Source organism: Oratosquilla oratoria, chromosome 21 (assembly GCF_046742065.1).
Source record: "Oratosquilla oratoria isolate Oo_2021 chromosome 21, ASM4674206v1, whole genome shotgun sequence".
Taxonomy (NCBI): Eukaryota; Metazoa; Arthropoda; class Malacostraca; order Stomatopoda; family Squillidae; genus Oratosquilla; species Oratosquilla oratoria.
The window spans coordinates 29316469-29323968 of NC_134797.1; the positions used below are offsets into that span (position 1 = coordinate 29316469).

Here is a 7500-nt window from a genome sequence, read left to right on the forward strand (position 1 = left end):
ATAATAATGATAATAATAATTAATAATAATAAAGAAAAAGAAAAAGAGAAAAAATATTCAATCTTTACTTTACTTCCTGCTGCCTTCCTTATATCTTTCCTTTACGACCTAAACAACTCCCTCTCTCTGTCTCCAAAGACAGATGCGCTAATTACAGCCTACGAGTTAATACATTATAAAGACAATAAAATTATTTGTCAAATTACCTCCAGCTTCTTTGGAATACCGCAACCCCACGGCGTCTGGCACTGATCCTTGTGCCCTCCCATAGACCCGAGGACATATTGGAGTGATGCCTGAGTTGTATTAGTCATGGGCTGATTATATGACACTGGTATTTACATATTTACTAGTAAAAGGAAGGGAGTAGTCACCGGTTGTGGTCTTTCCTTATGTGAGAAAGTGTAGAAAATACATTCAAAGTTGATTGGGATCCTTGGTGTAGTCCAAAGATCGAATGTCATCCTCCCGGGGCTGCACATCTAGATTATGATGAGGGTATTTGATGACGGGTAGTTGGGAGACGATTCTGTGTGATGTCCGTCTTACAGGACAACCACTTGTGGGTACTGTATATCCCAAAAGCAAACTTAAAAAAAAAAGAAAAAAAGAAAAAAAAAAAGAAAAAAAGAAAAAAGAAGAAGAAGAAAAAAAAAAGACAGAGATTCTCACTGTAAAAATGACGGAAATCCTGGTTACTGTATTCATCCCTATCGCTGAGTGGTTATCAATTTACTTTTTTTTCCCGCGTTTATTGACATATTTGCCTTTCTTTCATTTTTAGGGTTATTGGCTACAGAGTATCGGTAATGTGATTCATCTTGTCACGCTTATATTTCTTACCCTCTTCCCTTTATGGGAGTAACAAATCACAATAATTCATAATTATATCGCCTTCTACTCTACTACATTCTTCCATTATCGTCTTGAGAATTTTTCTATTATATTAGAGTTTAGCCTTTGATTAATTTGCTACCACCGGTGTACCACGGGTGTGAATAAAATCACCTGACGGCAGTTAGTATGAAAGGAAAAGTACTTTCCGGTACGGATGGGAATGAAAAAAAGATGAAAAATGAAAGGAGAGGAATAGCTAGAGAGGAAAATGAGGAGGAGTCTCAAGAAGAAGAGGAGGAGGAAGAGGAGTGTGAAGAGGAAGAGGAAGAGGAAGAGGAGGAGGAGGAGGAGAAAGTGAAGGCCGTAGGGTAGACGAGACGGAATCGATACAAAAGGGAAGCATCAACTCGTGGCTCGAAACGAGGAGATTTGACTACAACGTGCATTAACAGGCAGCAACCCTGGAAAAAAAATCTAAAAAAACAAAAAAAAACAAAAAAAAAAACGGAGAGATAGCTAATGGTGGAATGAACAGAAGGCAAATGTAGAAGAGAAGAAGCGAGGTTATTAAGATTGCTTGCAATGTAAAATTAGGGAATGATATAAAAGGTACAAGTGGCAAAACGCAAGGTGGAGAAGGCAAAGGGAAGGGTGGATGTAAAATGACAGTGAATTAAGAAGAAACAGAAATATTTTGGAAGGAAGTGAAGAGAATCAGTGGGTGTTAGCCGGATAGAGAGGAAAAGTTAAGGAGTTCAGACGGACATATATGGGAATTAAGGGAATAAAGGGAAGATGGGCAGAGTATTTCAGGGAAATAGTGAATATAGAGGAGGTTAGGGAGGAATTAATTGTGCCAGTGGAAGGCAAAAGGGCCCTTGAGGAGAAGGGGAATGCCTGTTGAGCAGGGGAAGGAGATGGTAAGATGTGTGAGTGGAGAGTTGTTATGAATGGATGGTAAACTGACGCGGCCCGAATTTCTTTTTATTCTCTCTATTTGCCCGTATGTGGAGGATGATGGATGGATGGATGGATGGATGGATGGAGGGAGTGAGTTAGGGTCGCCACGTAATGAAGAGGTGGGTGTAGACCATCCTCGGTCGTATGGCCTTGCTATGGAGCTGCTATGACTTCTGTATTGCTTCTAATCGCTGTGCGAGGCACAGCGATGGTCCTTCATCCACAAGGGGCCACGATCAATCAAGCCGTTGCCCCTGGTCTCTCTTGCAATAGACCCGCGGCCTTCAAGTAGACGGCAACAAACTCCGGGAGGATCAACAAGTCACTCAGGGTAGATACAACATGTTGGTAATTACTTTTTGTTAACACTTTTGGGAACCAGCGTCCATTTGTCTTTGTACACCGCTAGATTAACTACATCCTTTTTATTTCTTGGCTAATTACAATTACCTTGTAACTATCACATCCCTGTTTCAGCTAAAAGGTGTCACTGAAAAGCGTTCATGATTAATTCGGGGAAGAAAAGGTGTAGGGGGGGAGGTAGTTGATTGTTGAAGAATGTAGTTCACATGCCAATATACATATGTGATCATCATAACTGTATTTTTATTGGACTGAAAATATAGTTGAAGTCTTCTCATTCAGACATACTCTCATTTTTCTCTTTTCTCTCTTCCTTGCTCTCTTCTTCTCTTTTTCATTTATTCTTTTTCGGCCACCCTGATCACGATCTGTTTTTCATGTCCGGAATATTTCTTCCTTATTTTCTTCATTTTCTTTGTTTCCTTTCCTTTCTTAATCTTCGATCAAGATCACATTCTGTTTTTTATGTCCGGATAATTTATTTTTTATTTTTCTTATTTTCTTTGTTTCATTTCTTTTCTCCACCTTCGGTCTTTCTCGTTTTATCATAGCTTTTTACTATCCTTTTCTTTGTCCTGTTTTTACTTGTAATACTATTTCCTTTATCTTTCTCGTTACCTTTTTTTCTGTCATTTTTCTTTTTTTTCTTTGTTTTTTCTTCTCTTTTTCCTCATTTTACCATTTTTTTGTCGCCCACCTGTTCTACTTTTATCGTCCTCTTTCTCCTCTTTCTTCTCTTACTCTTCTCTTTCTTCTGTTCACTTTCCCTCTTCCTCCTTTTTATCTTTCTCCACTAACGCATCTCCTTTCCCTTCTCTTTAACTTCTTTTTTCTGTTTCTTGAGCGACAAATTCCTAGAGGAAAGACCAAAAAACACTTTGGGAGCATCTACTTTGTTCTCGTGCCCTCCATTTTATTCATTTTTTTTAATAAGTGTGTGCGTGCGTGTGTGTGTGTGTGTGTGTGTGTGTGTGTGTGTGTGTGTGTGTGTGTGTGTGTGTGTGTGTGTGTGTGAGTGTGTGTGTGGTGAGAAGATAGATAGATGGATAGATAGATCGACAGATAGATGATAGATAAATAGATAGATAGATAGATAGAGAGAGAGAGAGAGAGAGAGAGAGAGAGAGAGAGAGAGAGAGAGAGACTGTCGTTTAGGACGAATGCCAGTGTTCCTTCCCAGTCCTTCTATAGATTTTTTATTTTTTTCAAGCAAAGTTCTTCCCAAGTGCATCCCTGACACCACCTATGGGACTCGAGAGAGCCCAATGGTCTGTGAACTACTTTTGATTACAAATTAATTATGCCACTCACCAGGGGCCCCCATAAAAAAAAAACCGGGTCAATGTTTGTTTATCGTAAAACATATAATTTTTTATTTCTTTACATATACATCGTTCGTTATTTATTACTAAAAAAAACTACTACAGGTCAATGTTTGTTTGTCGTAAAACATATATATTTTTATTTGTTTACATATATATCGTTAGTTATTTATTACTGTTATGATGACGAGGTTCTCTGAAATCCATGACTAAGTGAATAGTTAGATGGTTATGATAAAGGCTGCACAGCGGGAAGGGATCTTTGAAAAACAAACAAACAAAAACAAATAGTTTATCATAAACACCGCTACGTCAAATCGTTTAACTTAATGTGCTCTTTATAGATTTCGTCCTGGCTCACAACAGACGACTTTATTCAACTCAGAGAGGACTCATGGCCTTTGAAGAACAAAGAAACTATTTCAGAGTATCCCGCTGAAGTCACTATACCGTAGTTCCTGAAGTCCTGAAATCCTGAAAGTCTTGAATCTTTGTGAATGGTGCACACATCGATTTCTATCCATTGAGACGTATTGGACGAGCAATTGGTACTCCCTCTCCCCTCTTCGACTTTTTTTTTTTTTTTTTTCTTCGGCGAACTCCCAGTGTCACAGACAAAACACCTCTGTCTCGGCCCGGGGTTCTCAACCTATTTTCACGTATACCCAGTGTTTATAGGCTGCTATTGTTTAACCTCCTTGAGATGACTTCAAACAGACAAAACACCTTTCTCTAGGCCCGGGGTTCTCAACCTATTCTAACGTATAGTCAGTGTTTATGGATTGCTATTGTTTAACCTCCTGGAGATGACTTCAACACTAAATTTAATCGCCTTGCACCCACTAACTGGTAGTGGCTTTCGGTTGGCGGCCCCACTTGTGAACCGCCACGGCTCAATAGGGCTTCAAGGACCACAGGTTGAGAACCACTGGTCTAGGCCAAGGTGGAGAAAGAACGATCATGTTTTAGGCTATGGACTGAACTCGAGAAAAAAAAATCGAGTATTTCAGTATCAGTGCTATTGCTTATGGATGATAATCAAAACCAAATCTTTCGCAGAGAGTGACCTTATGTAATGCTGTTCAAAGACTTAATCCTTTCTCCACGACGATGCTATCAAGAGGCTTTGTTCCAGGTACTGCCTGGAAAGGGTTACTCATCATTTCGATCAGGCGGTTCTTAATCTGTATTATTACGTACTGACGTTCCTTAGCTACCTAGAGACCTCTTCAACAATGAATAGAAGCGTTAGGCATCAACAAAATGCCGTTACTTTTAGATTCGTGGTTCCAGTTGTGGATGTCTGCGACTCCACAGGGCCTATGGATTCCAGGTGGAGTGTTGTATGTTCTTTGCTTCTGGAATCCAGCTTGTTCCATTCCATCAGCACCTTAAACTTATCAATAAATCTCCTGCACTTCCAGCTTCTATATTTCGGGTCTCGATACCCATCCTCCAACTTCCTCCTCAATCCTCATCCTTCCAACTGAGGTGAGGTGAGGTAGTGAGGAGCTCACGCCAGGAGCCGATTAGCTGGATCCTTTCCCTTAAGTTTTCGGAATTCGAGGGCTAGGTGGCAGTCAGCAAAAGCTGAAGAAATCAAACCAAAGTCCGCATTCGTTACAGAGTGCGGAAACCCAACCTCCACCAATGTATCAAAGGCTTTAGTCCCCTTATGAAGAGATGGGAGAATCAAAGGAGACACCCGGACCAAAGGACTCTCCAACATCACCCTCTCAACTCAAAACCCTCTCTTCCTTTCGAAGTTATCAACCCCACTTCCACATTCACACGCACGAACAGGACCTACCACTTCGATCTCCCCCCTCTGCAGCGCCCTCAAGTTCCATCCGGCACCTTTCGCCTTCGACGGTCCTCTTCCTTCACTTAAGACGCCCAGGAACCTTCTATTGGTACCCGCCCTCCTCCTTCGCGTAAATCCCTCAAAGAGGTCTTAGGCACGGCCGTGTCCTTCCTCTCGACCCAACGCGTCCCATCCTTCGAGGTGCCAAGGCGCCGGCGGCCTCATCCGGCGCCAGAGACGCATTTTAGACCTTAGGAACAGGACCCATAAGGGTTGTTCTCCTCTGTAGGGCTCCCGGGCCCAGGTGCCCCTTAGACATTCCCTAAGCGTTCGTCCAGTATCATTTGGGCTAAATTGAAAGAAGCCCTTCTCGATGTCGGGACCCAAAGAAGGGAAGCCCTGCAGTGCTGCGTCAGAGCCATGGATAAAGTTTGGCACTTGGGAATGAAAGATGAGTCAAGGGCTCAGGTGGAAACTCAAAGGTGGTCTTCTTAGGAGTTCTTGCAGACAGCGGTGCCATGGCGGTGACATTAGGGGCTTCTTTGGGTTCTTTGCCGGGAAAAGACGGCTGTCAGAGTGGCGAGGAGGAGCTGAGGTGGTCCCTGGGAGCTGCGACGAAGGCTTTAATAGGCAGATGGAATTTGGGTGGAATGGTGGGATGTTAGGGTGCGGTGGTTCTAGAAAACGGGGGTTTTCAAACTGCTTCCCCATGTACCCAATATTCATGACGCTCTCGACCTGTTTTTAATCATATCCGTCATTTTTATGTTTTGCTGTTCATCAGCCTTCTGGAGAACATTTCAACATTGAACAGAATAATTAGATATTTACTAAATAGTTTTCGACTTGTGACCCCATTTGTGACCTGTGACCTCTGTGACCTCCCAGGGGTTCATGGACACTAGGCTGAGAACTCCTGACCTAGAAAGAGGCAGGACGTTGGGCTGCGTCTAGGAATGACAGTAGTATGGAGTCCTGTAGCCAGGGATGCTAAGAATTGGGGTTGCATGAGGTTTCGTGACAACTGTGGGCGATATTAGAGCGAGGACTAGGGACTAAAGGATGCAAGATATATGTATAGTTTTTCCAGGTGCTTTAACTTAATCGGAAGTAATGTCCTCTTATGTCATTGTTCAAGCTACCACGGGACGATTTCAAGCAGCTGAAAGTTATCCTCCAGCTCTCCAAAAGATTAAATTTGAATTAGTCCAGTTGGGAGGTTGTTAGGACTTGTCGGATGATGTCAGAGGCTGTCGGAGGTTTTTGGATTCTATTGGAACCTGTTGGAGTTTGTCGGAATGTATCAGATTCTGCCAGGTTCAGTAGAAAGCTGCCGGACGCTATCGAGGCTGTCTGAGTCTGTCAGAGGCTACCCGAATCTGTCAGAGATTGCCTTAAGCTGACGGAGGCTGTCAGAGGCTGTTGAGGGCTGATCGGCATCTTCGAGGAAGTAATATGCTGGAATAGAACCGGTGTTACAGAGGGGTTGGATTGTCGGTGGAATTGGTAGTTTGCTTTAGGTAGCATAGTCTGAGGTAGAGTGATTGGTTGTTAAGGATGGTGGGGTCTGTCGGCTGTTGGGGACGATGAAGTTGATGGTGGATAGGGACAATGGGATTATCGGTTGCTGGGAATGGTGAGGGTTGTCCGTTAACAGGTCTAGTATTGGTGATAACGGGGCTTCCGGTTGACGAGTATTGTAAGTCTTCCAGCACGCTCAACGAAGGGGTTAATCATGATATCCATAAACTTCTTCCGCGACGGATGGTCCTTCTCCTTTTCCTGGAGCTGCCGTCAGACGATTCTATTCATCCTTGTGGTACCTTCTTGGCAATGAAGAGGACACAGTCTACCTCCATAAATCCCTTCCTTAACGGGTGGCACTTTCCTTTCGATTCTTGCTGTCCCCAGCCGATTTTATTCATCTTCAAGAAACCTTGATAGCGATGTGGTCAAAGACGCATCGAAGAGAAACTTGAGTACCTTACGCGAAGATGTTCTCTTGTGTTGGGACGGTCGGGGCAAACCGTTGGTTATGATCTGGCTCACAAGGTGATTAGAGACAACTACAAGTGCTGAGGAAGTTATCGTTCGGGGCATGGAGCGTTACGTTGTAACGGAATGCCCCTAGAACTCAATCAACAAGTAACAAGTAACAAGTAAGAACCAGAGCCTTCGCACTTCCTAGTCGAGATCGTGTCCAAACGCGCCCCT

The 7500-nt window shown here is 43.0% G+C and overlaps 1 protein-coding gene across 1 annotated transcript in view; it reads right to left on the reverse strand.

Annotated features, from left to right (window-relative positions):
- LOC143037040 (neuronal acetylcholine receptor subunit alpha-10-like) overlaps positions 1-7500 on the reverse strand; it is a gene marked incomplete at its 5' end in the record, with an annotated part of 237979 nt that overhangs the window by 186727 nt on the left and 43752 nt on the right. The window lies entirely within an intron of this gene.